Source organism: Dermacentor andersoni, chromosome 1, assembly GCF_023375885.2.
Source record: "Dermacentor andersoni chromosome 1, qqDerAnde1_hic_scaffold, whole genome shotgun sequence".
In the NCBI taxonomy this organism is placed as follows: Eukaryota; Metazoa; Arthropoda; class Arachnida; order Ixodida; family Ixodidae; genus Dermacentor; species Dermacentor andersoni.
Window position 1 is genome coordinate 86,329,972 of NC_092814.1, and position 15,605 is coordinate 86,345,576.

Below are 15,605 nucleotides of genomic sequence, written 5' to 3' on the forward strand. Positions count from 1 at the left end.
GTGCGTAGGTGGGTTGGCGTTACTGAAGAACCGAATGGTGCACAGTGTGCAAACTTGTGCAATGATTTGAGTCTTGTGAATCTGCCTCGCGTCTTGATTTTAGCTGGTGATGGAGCCTATACATAAGTGGACAAACGCACTACAAGTTCTTTGCTGCATCATAAAATACAACAAAGATGGCACGATCGTAGAAATTTTGGGAGAATAAATAAGTTTTCATTGTATTTTTTATAATTTCGATAAATTCACTACATTTTCCACAGTGCTAGATTATGTGTCACCCGTGGACCATCAACGCATTTCGTCCCAAATTTTGAAGGCTTATTTGTTGAGACTGTGCTTAGCACTGTTAGATACGGGACCTTTTCCTGAGCCTCGATCGAGATCAGCAGACCATATCGAATCACGTCACCGCTAATTAAGGAGCGCAGAAGCACATCCACCACGTTCATGAGGCGCGGCACGTGCAAACAAGTTGGCGGCCCCCACCTCGTGCGCCGCATCTGGAGCTATTCACTGCTTGATTCTTCCCGAAAGTGTAGCGGGAGCCTGGCACTGTTCCAGGTAACGTGGGTCCTGAGGAAAGACGGCTGTAATGCACCGTGAAGCCCTGGCAGCAATCCCCCCGTCCGCCTTTGTGACGGTAGTTGCAGACCGGGAAGGCAATACCGCAGAGAGAAGTAAGCCCTCGGACAATTGGAGCCCAAGGAGCGATCCTCTGCGCCGGGTGTGACACAATCGCACGGGCGCCTACCATTGGCCGAAAATGACGACACCTGAGCGGGCTCGCCGATTGGCCGAAAATGACGCCACCTGAGCGGGCTCGCCGATTGGCCGAACGGGACGTGACTTCGAGACACCGAAAGGGTTAAAAGCCAGAGGCCGGGAGCAGCCAGAGAGCATTCGTTCATTCATCTCTTTCGAGCTTCTTGCCACGGGCCGCAGCGTCCGAGTTGCTGCCGGCCCGTAATGACTTTATGACTGTTAATTTCTTTGTACTCTCACTGTAAATAATGTAAATAAACCTCCAGTTTTCATCGCAAGTCCTCCTCAACTTCGGCCAGCTCCCGCACCCAACGGCAAGGTCCAAATATCTGGGGGACAGCATTTGGGATTGTCCTCCAGATCCAACTGGTTGACAGCGGTGGGATCGTCCTCAACTCCAACAACTGGTGGCAGCGCTAGGGATGAACCTTCGTCCAAAGAGATCCAACAGCACATCGTTTCTGCTAAATTAATATTACTTAATTATTGCTCGCGGCTTTAATTAGACAGTTGGGACATGGTTCTAAAGCGAATAATTACAAATCTAATGAGAGACGTAAATTTTATTATTTGCTAACGCCACTCCGCAGTTTGCCTTAGAAGTAGCGTCCGCCTCCTCAATTCACCTAAGTGATGTGAGAACTGCAATATATACCTCGTGAGAATTTTAATTATTCTGTTTAATTGCAATAGATATTCCGGTATCGACAAGTGAACTTTAAATCAGACTTGTTGTGAGTACAGCACCTTCTAGCAAGCAATTTCCGCTCAAAGCTACAGTAGAGAGGACCACGGCGCGCGAAACCGGAGGCGATCGAGCGTCTATATGCCTCAGGGACGGCGACCATAATTTTCCCGCCTACATATCCAACTCAGTGAATTCTATCGTGCCCTATGTCTATCGGGCGCCTCTTCGTAACACCACAGTGTTGCCAGCATTCCACCAAGAAATAACATTTTCTTCTAGCTGTAAGCTGTGCACGAATACGCGGGCACACTCAGTTCTGGAAGTTGACTTCACCGATCGGAAGGCAGCGAGGTGACGTCACCGCTCTCGGCCCGCCACCCAATCACAGTGCGCCCTCATTGCGCATCCCACGCACGTCGACATCGTGGTTGTCGAGCTCAGTAAGCTGTGCTCCGGTCAACCTCGCAGCAGCTACGGCAAAACAACAACGAAGAAGTTAAAAAAAAGAAAGAAAAGTAAACCACCGCTACAGGTGTAATATGGCGTGATAGTTCTGACGTGGGCGAAAGGGTAGCCCTAATGGCCGCCAGTGGCTCCCCCATGTGTGCGCGCACGGCTCTTCGTCGTTAGAGTTTTTTCCACCGTCGATTTTTCAGTGAAGAAGACGAAGCAAGCAAAACAAAAGGGGGGGGGGGGGACAGGAGGAGGGGACTGCACAGCAATATGGAAAAGTGTTCGAAGGAGAAGGCCCGGAAGAAGCCCTGCTTACGTTTCTCGTTATGAGTCGGCATTTTTTATTTTCTTATATATTTACCTTTCCTTCGGGGCCGCCGCAGCACAAAGTGCCTTTGTGCGAAGATCCCATTACTGTTTACAGCCATAGGCATGGTCGAGCAATAACCATATCTCTGGAAGAGGACGTGAGAAACGTGGGCGATGGTCTCCGCCGGTTTATCCGCAAAGCCACTCTTCCGCTGCCCCCGTGTGGTCGCGCTTCCGCTCGGCCTTCCCTGCGAAGAAGTGCGGCCGGTGCTCTGCCGTTTGCATTGCGGCCAGGGTACGGAAAGGAGAGAGAGAGAGAGAGAAAGAGAGAGAAGGAGAGAAAAGAAAAGAAAGACGACGCTGGGGGCAACTTTTAGTCGGCTTTGTTCTTTTTAAAAGGCACGGACAAGCAGCAAACGGCTTGCGCACGGGTAATTGAGCGATGCTCAAAGGTTAGCACCCTCCCCACTCTCGCTGAAACCGATTAAAAGAAATTCCTTGTCATTCAAGGTCATGTTACGCACAGAAACAAGAAGAAAAGAGCAACGACAATATAAGCGCGAACGTTGTGACTGAACGCCTGAATGAATGCGCCAAAAAAAAAAAGGAACTAATATTTTCCGAGGTTATGTTTTTAGGACAGGGTTTTTGAACGATATGCACTAAAATTGATCTAATATAGCAGCGCACTTAGATACAAGACGTAACACAGTGAACGAACACGAGCGATGTGTAAAGAACACAGGGCTCGTGTTTGTTCACTGTGTTAGGTCCTTATGTCGAAGTGCGCTGCCATATTAGATAATGATTAATCAACTAGCCCACCAGTATGACTAACACTGAAACTAAGGTGTGGCTAAATTACACGCCGTACGAGGAGCACGTAGCGAGGAGATTTCAGTTATGTAAAAATAAATAACGACAATTGGCGGGAAAAACAAAAGCAGAAACTGAAATCACTAACTGGACATGTCAAGCATGGTGAATAAAACTGCTAGTTTTAACGGACGCTCAACCTCTCGAAGTCCGCTACAGGGGATACGAAATACGAAATATAGACAGCGTAAGCAAGCCTTACGCTGTTTCTTGACTGGTTTCAACACATTTGTACTGGTGCTTAACAAACATTTCCCTATTGTTCGACAATGATGCTGCCCCCAACGAAAGGATAGACCACTGAAGTAAACTAAAATGATCGCGTGCACTGAGAGGAAGTGGTGGGAGAGAGGAGAACGCGATGCCGGGTGAGACAGGCGCAGGCTGGGCAAAGCAAAAAGGTAAAAGCTGGGGATGTGGGGGGGGGGGGGGGGGGGGAGGCAGCCGGCACGCCTAGCCGAAAGCAAGGTGGCCCGCGAAACATGAGCAAGAAAAGACGCGTGCAGCGATGTCGCTGGCTCTTGTTAACTTATGGCCACTGCGAGCAACGAGAGTCGGCCCATTAGGTTTAATTGAACAGTAGTGCGCCGGCAGCTAGGTGAGCCTGCGCAGAGGGCGAACGCTACTCGGACGGAAAGGGGGCGAGGAGGGGACAGGTGTAGCGCAGTGCGGCTAACGGGCTTATGAAAGAGAAGCCGCCGAGCCACTTGGGCTACGAGTGCATCGGCCGGGGTGCTGCAAGAAGTCTCGGATGCTGATGGCAGCCTGCGTGCACAAAGAGCAGGAAAAGCAACGAAGGCCTAGGGGCGCGGTATTTGTTCGTTGCCGCCAATACTGCCTGCAAGACCGCGGAACACAGGCGGGTACGTGGCGCTGCTACGCGGTGTATATACGCTCACACTTCGAGGCTGGCTAGTACGGGCATGTCTCATGCGTGTCGCGTTGACGACGCTGTCGTTCCGGGCCTGTAGGATAAAGAGAGGAGGGAAAATAAGAGGTTTTTATGGGAGGGGGGGGGGGGTGAGGATGAACAAGGGCAGAAGAAGGAGAATAAACTACGGCTCAATGAAAGAAGTAAGATAAAAGAGCGCGACAGATCCGGACAGTCGATAAGGCGACTAACGACTCAAGTCTAATGGGTTTCGAATTTCGCTGTTTCGTCAGCGCACGTGGAGAAGACACCCATTGGATCGATCTCGAACCAAATCGAGAGCGACGAGAAGAAGAGATAAATAATCGAGTTATACGGGTATCGCGAAGGAAACTTGACTAAGTGATCGACGGATCCTCTTCACGCTATCGATGAGCACTGCAGTGAACGGTTCCTGCTCAATTGAGTGAAACGGCGCCATGCAAATGGGCTGTTGAGCGACGTTTAGACACACTGCTCTGTTGAAGGTAAAGAATGATGAGTAAAAAAAATTAAAATAAAGCCTTCGACGCTCTGAAACCGTTCGATGCTATGAATGATAAAAGCGGGAAACGGGTCACAAAGAACGTCATGGTGATGGAAAGGCGAGATCGTTTTTCATCATGTACCGTTCATACAGCGCGCACTATCTTCCTTTATATAAATGCGCGAAATCAGAGCCATGAATATTCCCAAATGAGGACGAAAGAAGAGCATTGTTTTCGCCAGGAGTGATTGCGATATGGTGAGCTTTACGTCCGATCGGTTCGAAACAATACTTGAAGGTTGCTCGCAGAACGCTTCCTCTTCTAAGGAAACCTACAAGTACATAATTCCTAGGCAGAAATTGCTCATACGCTATGTGCGTAAGCTTAGCTTCGGCGAACACAGTAAGCAAAAAAAAAAAAAAGATGCTCGAAAGCTACAGTTATACTATGAGACGCAACTAATGGTGAACTCCGGCTTAATTTTGGCCAACTATATTTCTTAAAGATGAATTACCACCTAAAAACATAACGTACGGAGAAATAGAAGACGACGGGAGGAGCGTCGTCCCGCCATGTTCTATTCCTGCGAACGTTGTGTTTTTAGCCGGCTATTCAAGTTCAGTCACGTACTAACTGGCCCAGCTTTCGACCTTGTTCCTTGATGTTTCTTTAAAACGTGCCGAAGTCTGAGTACGCGGGTGTTTTTTCTGCACTACGTATACGTCGTAACGGGATTGCTGCGGCCGAACATCAGACCTGCGCCCCTCGAGCTATGCAATGGAACATCTTAGCCGCTGAGCATCCGTGGCACATATATGAACTAGAAAGGAAACTTTAGCCAAAGTTAATACCTAAGGTGACTCCGCACGTACCAGCGAGCGAGCACAACTGAGTCATGCTCAATGTTGCATTGCCAAGAGTACGAAAGCAATGAAAATGCCGTAGTAACTGCCGTCCTGAACTCTGCTTGATTGAGACTACTTCTTTCTTTCTTTCTTTCTTTATCAGTCTTTAGCTACTTCAAATATTGTCTTTTCGCAGAGCAACGTCGCAGAGTCGCAGAGTCGCAGAGTCGCGGGGTTGGTTGCGACATGCTTTTCACTTTAGGGGGTGTCTTCATATGTTTGTAAAACGCTTTTGCTTTCCTTAGTGGGGTGCTGTCGTAGAGATAAACTCAATAATAGTTCAGTGGCTGAGACCGAAACAGTCCTCTGGCTACGCTTTTTGCTTTATATATTTCAAATTATCTTCGCGTGATGCAGCAGCACTGCGCCCATTAAGTCATCAATAACAGAGAGACTAAGTGAATAGGGTGGCAGTGCAACTTCTTCTTTTGTAGTTTTTAGCTTTAACACCCGAAAACGCTGTTAAAAAGCAAACTTCAGAGCAGAAACGGCTGTTATATCCACTTAAGATCTCCGCGTAAGAAGCTGTCGAAGTAACAATTGTCCACCAAGGAAAAAGACCAGTTGTGGGCGCTGAACCCTAAGTGTACTTCTTCTTTTCTTTGACGCCAAGGTATATATATATATATATTCAACGGAGGTCTAGATGTCACGGAGCGATTGATTTCGACGTTACACGCTGTTGATGACATCTGGAGCCGCTGTTTGCAATTGCAAGGCGCGCATGCCCCAACTCACTAACTCACTCACTCACTCACTCACTCACTCACTCACTCACTCACTCACTCACTCACTCACTCACTCACTCACTCACTCACTCACTCACACCCGTCGTGGTTGCTTCGTGGCTATGGTGTTGGGCTGCTAAGCACGAGATAGCGGGATATATATATATATATATATATATATATATATATATATATATATATATATGCAACGGAGGTCTAGATGTCACGGAGCGATTGATTTCGACGTTACACGCTGTTGATGACATCTGGAGCCGCTGTTTGCAATTGCAAGGCGCGCATGCCCCAACTCACTCACTCACTCACTCACTCACTCACTCACTCACACCCGTCGTGGTTGCTTCCTGGCTATGGTGTTGGGCTGCTAAGCACGAGATAGCGGGATCATATCCCTGTCACGGCGGCCGCATTTCGTCGGGGGCGAAAAGCGAAAGCACCCGTGTACTTAGATTTAGATGCATGTTAGAGAAGCCCAGGTGGTCCAATTTATTCCGGAGTCCCCCACTACATCGTGCCTCATAATCAGATCGTTGTAGTGGCATGTAAAAGCCCCATAAGTAAATTTTCAATAAATAAATAAATAAATAAATAAATAAATAAATAAATAAATAAATAAATAAATAAATCATGCACGCGCTCATACCCAAGCTCGCGCACACAATAACTGAAGCCTGGTAGCAGTTTTAGGCGCTTGTGTTGTCGTTGTTTATTAACAGACGTGAGTCTATTTAACTGAGCCACAGAAGAGCTCAGATACCCCATAAACTTCAAAAATAAACTTCAGCGACTAATAAAGTAGAACCGCCATACTCTGTATGCATAATCAAGGAAGGAAGGAAAAAGTAGAGAACGAAAGGCAGGGAGGTTAACCAGTTTAGCTCAATTGGTTTGCTACCCTATACATGGGAGTGGGATGGGGGGGATGAAAGATGGGGTGGAGATAGAGAGAGAGCACATAGCACAGCACACACATCGTCAGTTATAGTCCGTCACTCTTGCGTGGTACGTGACATCGCTGTCACAGCCGCTTGTCCAAGCCCGTCTCTTTCAAAGACCGAAGTAGTCCCTTCGTCGCCTTCAGCTGCGATGCCTTCTGTCGGCGACATGTGAAAATCGTCTTAACTGATAATGGTGTATTGTCAAGGTGCCCCAGAACGGACGCCAAGGACTGTCTTTGAACATTATATTCAGGAGAGTCGCACAGAATGTGTTCTAGCGTCTCCTCGCAAAGACAGGCATTGCAGAGAGCGTTGTCGGCCATTCCAATGCGAAATGAGTAAGATTTCGTGAATGATACCCCTAGCCAAAAGCGATAAAGCAGAGTGGCCTCTCTTCGGCGGAGTCCAGTTGACATACGGAGATGCATCAAAGAGGGCAGGTGGTATTAACGATTGCTCCGGTTGGTCTGGCTCCTTGGTGTGCAACATAGAGAGAGCGTGATCTCCTCTGCAAGCACTCGAGGTCTGCTGCCTGCGTCGGACCGTGAAAGTGGTATGGCCTCTTGTGCGTCTTCAAGAGTTGCCCGAGCGGAATTATCGGCGTCTTCGTTTCCTATGACACCGCAGTGACTTAGCAGCCACTGAAACGTCACATGGTGTCCTTTCTCATGTGATGTATGGAGTAGGCATCTAATATCGAATAAGAGCTCTTCGTATGGCCCGCGACGCAGAGCTGATAGCACAGAGTGTAGGGCTGTCTTCGAGTCACTGAAGATTGACTATTGTCGAGGTGTTTCCCGATTGACGAAACAAAGTGCAGCGCGAAGAGAAGCTAGCTCTGCAGATTTCGATGTCGTTGGGTGTTCAGTCCTAAAGCTGATGGTAACAGCTCTTGCTGGGACAACCACAGCACCGGAAGAACACTGGATTTTTGCGGAACCATCAGTATAAATATGTACACGGTCCGCATACCTCTCGTGCAGAAGAAGCAGAGACAGTTGTTTCAGCACAGGCGACGACAGCTCAGACTTTCTTCCCCGATTCCTGGTACACTAAGATGTACTGTGGGGCTGATAAGACACCAGGGGGGTATCGATGGTTTAGATGCAGCGGTGAAGCCCTAGGGAGGTTTGTAGTTGTACTCGACGATAGTTTAGAGAATGATGCTTGGTGCCTGTCTGAAGGTATATAGTGTTGCAAGGTGGTGATAGGGGCACGTGCAAAATGTCTGATGTGCGTTCTCAGGGCTTCCAACGTAATGCGAGTTTGCATTGGATGGTCCGAGTAATCGCAATAGTTGACGTGCATCTGGGCAAACCAAGGCAAACTCTGAGAGCTTGAGCTTTTGCTACTTGCAGAACACGAATATTTGTCTTGCAAGTATTGTTCAGTACAGCCAGACTAAATCTTAAAAAACCGAGAAAGAGAGCTCTGTAGAGTTTCAGCATTGCGCCTACTGACATTCCCCACGTCTTTCCTGTCAAGTATTTAAACAACTGGGAAGTTGCCGTCAGGCGCCGTTTCATGTAGGCCACGTGCGGGCTCCAACAGAGGTCTCGCTCAATAATTACGCCAAGAAATCTGTGGGTTCTGACATAGGAAATGGTCCGGCCATTGATTGAGATGACATAAGGCGTCATTCATTTGAGAGTAAATACCACTAGTGCGCATTTTTCTGGTGATGTCCTGAGACCTTCTTTACACAAGTAGCTCGCTGTCAAAGTTGCCGCTCTTTGAAGCCGCACACGTATCTGAGGACGTGTAACTGCCGAAGTCCAGATACAGATGTCGTCTGCATATATTGAAATCTTGATGGAAGTTGGCAACTATTCAGCAAGCCCAATAAGAGCGAGGTTGAATAGCGTCGGGCTGAGAGCACCGCCTTGAGGAACGCCCCTGCTGGTATAGCGTCGCGTAGTTGGGCCATCGTCAGTTAACACAAAGAATGATCTTGTAGATAGGTGACTTGCAATCCACAAAAAGACTTGACCACCTAGGCCAACCGTCGCAAGAGCGTCGAGAATGGCCTCATGTAATACGTTATCGTATGCACCTATCACATCTAAGAATAAAGCTGCACATAAACTCTTACGGGGCCTTTCGTGCTGGACATATGAAACGAGATCATCTACATTGTCGATGGAAGAGCGGTCACGTCGGAAACCAGCCATGGAATTCGGATAAATCTTGTATTGTGCAAGGTACCATTCCAGGCGGCCAAGGATCATCCGTTCCATTATCTTTCCTACCCAGCTGGCCAGCGCGATTGGGCGGTAAGAGGTGAGCGCTAGTGGGGATTTGCCCTGCTTCAAGAGTGGCACCAGGTGGCTTACTTTCCATTCGTCAGGAATATTTCCCTCCTGCCATGACGAGATGTAAAGACTCAACAATTCTCTCCGTGCGGATTCTCCGAGATAGCACAAGGTTCGGTATGATATACCATCTGCACCCGAAGATGAAGAGCGCCTGCAGAGAGCTAGTGCCGCCTCGAGCTCCTCCATTGTAAAAGGAAGGTCCATGCGGCAATCACGGGAATGGGGGACGTCACCTCGGGCTGGAGGATCTGGACGAGTCGCTTGGTCTGCGATCCGCACAAAAAAGTCTTCTGCGACATCGATGTCTTGCCGCCCTTCGAAAAGCTCGATCGCATCGAACGGAAAACGCTGTTCCGGAAGGCAACGCAGACCTTGCACCGTTTTTCAAATGTGCGACAGGGGATTGCGGGGATATAGTGTCTGGCAAAACGTTGTCCAACGTTCCGACACTAATCTATCCATACAACGCGGAATCTTCTTTTGCATCCTCCTGGCTGTCCTAAGGTCATGGATAGATTTTGTACGCCGATATCGACGTTCCGCCCGGCGACGAAGTGCTTGAAGTTGCTCTAATTCCATGTCGAAGTCGTTTTGTGTGGAAGAGATCTTCATCATGGGAGTGGCGTTTTGCATTGTATTTTTAATTGTTTGCTCTAACCCAGAGGGTAGGCCCTCGCGGCAGGCATCTTCCATATCAGATTTGAAGTTGGCCCATTGAATCGTCCGAATGGTATTCCGTGGACCAGATCTAGACGACAAGCCTCTGATGTTTAGATAGGTGGGAATGTGATCACTCCCATGTGTCTCAATATCTGGAAACCGCTTCACACATCTGGTGAGAGAGTTGGAGATGAAAGCAAGGTCGAGGCAGCAGAAAAGTAGGCCTACCATCGTTCAGGAAGGTAAGGCCATAGTTGTAGGCGATGCTTGCTAATCTTCGTCCTCTTGCATTTGTCCTTGTACTTCTCCATGTTGGATGGTGTGCATTGAAACCTGCTATGATGACCCATGAGGTTGGACAAACACTCAAGATATTTGCTAATATTTTAGTATCAAAATTGCTTGAAGGCGATATATACACGCCTATGAGAGCAAACAGGGGTGCTATAACGTAAAGCTATTCCAAACTTTTATATTCCAATTCTGCAATCAGCCCTCCGCGATTGGTCACAAACTTTTTGGACCACCCCCACTTCGCCTGTCTGTCACATGACGTCACGAAAACCGCGATACCTCTTTATCTGATATGACGTTACGCACTGATTATGCATGATTGCACCGAACAAAAGAAAAATTGTTATTTCTGATTCGACGCCTTTTCGCCGTTAGACCTCGACTATTGTTCAAAAGTTTTAGGGCTGAACCCACTTCACCTGCCCGTCACGCAACGTCACGAAACCGCGACAACTCACCGCGTCAAAGTGACGTGTAAGAGTTAAAGATGGTTAAAAGGTAAACAAAAACCCGGGGCAGTTAAAGATGCATTAATATGCCGAACAAAACTGATTTTTTTTCTGAATAGCCACAGGCTGCCCCGTTCCGAAAGGAATAAGAGTTTGCTGCCGCCGATCGCTCAAGCACTGGCTACTCGCACCTGCCGGAGAGCATGGGTGTATTTGCGTATAATAAAACTTTTTGCGTGGCCGTGTAACGTTTTCGAGAACTTTCGGCACGTTTATAACCATGTTCTGCTAACTCTTCTTTGCTGAGGATGCGTTTTAGCGCCAATCTTAAGCTTCCGTTGCATGCCGCCGCGATTGTCGACGAGCCACAGCAAGCTAAGAGAAAGCGGACCAATCGCAGACGCCGGCACCACCCTCTTCTTCCGGTTATCGATATTCAGTGCAGTGGGTCGGCCCCATCGAATATTTCTCCACTTGAGCATGCTCCTCGTCTCTTGTGAGCCAATTAGGTAAGACAAGCCGCTCAGTGCAGGCAATGTTATTCGTTTTTCAAGCAAACAAAAGTGACCTACTATGAACAAGGGGAGCATTTGATTGGTTTGTTCAGACAACCCTACGGGTGACCGCCCGATGCTTCCGTCGGCGCTTACGCAAATTTTACGTCAAGAGATTGGAATAAAAACATATTGGAATAGTTTTACGTTATATGGCCCCAACAGTTTGTTCTTTTTAACTGTGATGCATATATATTGGTTGTCGTCGTGGGGCGCAGTTGGTTGCAAAACATAGGTAAGTTCACGATGAACAAAAACAATGATTTTGCTGCATGCACCATTTGTTGAAGACATGATAACTTCGTACCCTGACAGTCTGATTGGTTTCGACAAGTTGGGCTCACAAATGACGATGAGTGGAAACACATTGGTGTACACAAACTGACGAAAATCTGAAGGACGTGATTTTAGCCCTCTGGCGTTCCATTGGATGACGGACGCTGCCTTGACTTCTTTTCGGAACGATGAGGTATGGGTAGGCATCTTTCTAGTTGAGGGATTCGAGCACTGGGCTTAAGGCGTCCAGCACTTTACGTGCGCTTAGGGCAGACGTTGTCCCCATGTGCACTGAAATCACTCTGATGGCTTCCATGAGGGAACGTAGCACCGAGATGACTTGACGATCTGTTTCAGGTGAATCATCCATGATCGGAGAAGGCTCCGGTGGGGCCGCGACCTTCTGAGGTTCCTTAGCAAGGGAGCGGCTCAGTAGCGTAGGCCATTCTTCTAAAGAAAGAGTCTTATCTGCTTCCTTGGTGGAAGTGGTGGGCCCTTTCGCGGCGCGACTAAGTGGTGCCGCAGTGGAGTGGGTACTAACACTTCGTGCATGCGCCTTCTTTGAAGACGTACGATGGTGCCGATGTCGACGCCGGACTACTTCAGCTGCCTCCCTGTGGGCCGAATTGTCTCTGGCCATTTGCTTAAGAATCGCGCGCTCCTTCTTGATGCGGGGACAGTCTTTCGACGAGGCCGCGTGAGGGCCGCTACAGTTGGCGCACTGCAGAACTGTGGCACCGCAGGTATCTTCTGCATGAGGTTCAGCGCAACTGGGACACAGTAGCGAGTTGGTGCACACGCCCTTGACGTGTCCTACCCTGAAACACTGAGGGCATTGAAGCGGCTTCTGGGTGAATGGTCGAACCGGATGTCGGATATGTCCGACTTTAACGTAGGATGGTATACGATCCCACTTGAAAATTACTTTTACGCAGCGCGTATTCCCAAGGCGGCGCACTTGCGTAATGATCGTGCCCTCGTTTGCTGGCTTGATGACGCTAGGTAGGTCATCATTTGGAATGGCAATGTCAATGTCATAAATTACACCGGCTATGGATGTATCGTAGATCGGGATAAACGGGCACATTTTGATTCCGCCTAGCTCCGTGATCTTTTGAAGTTTTCCCAAGCGGACTCGCGTTGTACACGTCTATGGCGAGTATATATTCTTGTGCGGATTTATTCTGATGGCTTTAATTTGATCCGGCACCGTACATTCCAGAAAAATGGATTGGGCTTGCCTGTTCAGCAATCGTAGGTTGCTTGAGGGTTCTACCGGCATAAAGATGATGACGTGTGGCCAGGGCGCAGGCCTTGCCTTCATAGTCGGTGTACTCGCAGGAGTTGACGGCGCTGTGTTGGTGATATTTCTCTTCGCCCTCTGACTCCGGACGGGTATGAAGCCGTCGTCGGATGAGTCGTCTTTCGACATAGAGTACAGCTCGGTGTCGTCGGTGTCACTGGGGGAGCCATTTCGCTTCCTTGCGGGTGCCGCCCGTGATGACTTCTGGCCAGGCGGGCCTCTGGCATGCTCCGCGTCCATGGCCGCAAGCCGGGGAGGCGAGGCACCTCGAAAGGCGAAGATTTCACCAAAAATTCACAGAGCACAGAAACAAGTGTTCTGCCAAGAAGACGCTTCATCGTCTTTTCATGCACAGTCAAAGAGCACAATGTACTCTACGGGCCAGACAAAAACGCAGCGGTGTTTGAGAAACAACGCCAAAAATTGTTTTTCCGCCTAAATAAATGATCCACTTGCGTAATAAGGTCGTTTCATATGTGCTTCTGAGAGTCTAAAATTAGCGTAGGTCCACTAGTCGAGCGCAGACGAAATGCATCTGTACATAAACTTCCTCCTTGAATTGCGGTAGCATTAAAATATGAGAGGCTACGTTGTTCGCCGTAATGGAAGAGCACATGTATCTGTTATGAGAGTTGTTTCTTGTGGGGAAAAATAAAACATTCACGTTCAACGTAACCTACAAGGAGGAGCCGCAGCTTTCCGATCTTCTGCATACTTGAACACCATGGCGAGGACTTCGCAACGACGTTGAAGTGACTTTATTTTTCTCGTTGAATCATATATGGCCCGCTGGCTGGAAACAAATCCACAAGTGCGACAAGTCGGCCCCATCTCCTAACCAAGCGGCGTTTGTTTAGTTCTTCCGAACATAACATGTCCGTAATCACTCCTCCATTGATGCGGAAGATATGACCATAACGAGCTATTAGTGAGGTAAATATTCCACAAGTGCTTGCTAAAAAATGTAAATGTATGAGCTACATTATTTGTTTAACAGGCATTGATAATGCAGTGCAACTCGCGCGCAGTTAGAGTCACTCAGTTTGATCTCCTATATACCTAGACGAATTTAACGTGCGCGCGCTCTGAAGGCATCTGTAGCTGGGACACAAAGGAGTTTTGAACCAGTCGAACCAGTGTGTACGGCGTTCGAGCTAGCTGAGCAGCAGTTCTAAAGGTTGATGATGATGAATTTGTTGTTTTATGGCGCAAGGGCCAATTATGTTCTAAAGGTTTAGGTCGCTATAAAGCAGGTACGCCTGTGTGTGTAGACTTTCATGCTTGGTGTTATTTCATTACGCACGAAGCTTCGATAACTTCTATTAGCTCCGAACGAAGCGCGTAATTATGGCAGAGGAGTAGCAATTCGACGCATTGTCGCTCACATCAGTGGAAGCCGCACGACTAGCTATTTACTAGTTGATGGCATTTGTTGGTCGCACCCGTGGTGGCCATATTACACTGAGGCAGTGTTTAGCATGGTGCCTGTATGCTAAGCGATAACTTTCTGGCACCCGTATCCCTCGCATCTTCGTTCCTGTTATGTATCATTTATGGAAAGCAATTTTCTTTGATATTCCTGCTGACGTTGGAATTGACGTTGACATTGAGCACTCCGCTTCATAAACATCCTCCCACACTTAGGTTACGGCTCGAGCCTAGTAGTACAGCCAGGGGGGGGGGGGGGGGGGGGGGTGTTATCCATCGAAATTTCCTTTGTGTTCGCAAGAACGTAGAGCCGAGAAAGCCAGACAGACAAATAAGGAGCTCAAGTATAGCCTCAGAGAAATCAAAAGCACCTGTTTGTTAAGCTGGATTCAGAGGCTTGTTTGCTTGCTCAGTCCGCGGGTGAGCATGACGTGGCTGAGTGCCGTCGAATGGCGCCACAGGTAAGGATGCCGCAGACGAGCGGCAAGCGGCACGATTCGTTCCGGCGCGGCTATACGTTACGCTCGTCTTTGGAATGCGAAAGCTATTCGGCCAGTCGCGTGAATGCAGCTTTACCGTCCTCGCCAGTCAAATTTTGATTGCTAAGAAGTGCAATGTAACCAATGAGACATAGATATGGATATAGTTCCGAAGAAGCGAGACGATGCTGAGCGGTTGGACAGCAGGGCACAGGGATGGGAGTGAAGACAATGAGTTACTAGACAGATTATACAGTTGATTCGCCGGATAAAGCGCTTCCGCCGTGGCTCTCGCAGTCAGAATGTCCGAGAAAACTCAATGGTAACATCACTTAGACAAATTATTAAGACTAAATTGCAGCACGCTAGAGACTACTACTATAACGACATTCTGACGACATTCCTAAAAGACAACTCATCCAAATTCTGGAAAGCGGTTGTTCCTCCCATGTCCAACTCAACTTCTATGGTCATTAACGGACAGTCGTGTTCAAATGCTGTCATGATCTCTGAAGCGTTTAATACATATCTTAAAACTGTTTTTGTTGAAGATAACGGCGTTATCCCTACGTTTCACTGTGGTAGTGCTTCAGCATGTTTTCCAAAACTTCAAATAACGATCAGCGGAGTTCACGGCCTCTTGTTAAGTATTGATACTAGTAAATGTGCAGGACCAGATAACATTCCAAACACGTTTTTAAGGAGATACTCGGAATACTGTGCGTGGTATTTGACTATCATCTTTCAAAAATCTGTCGAATCGCAAACT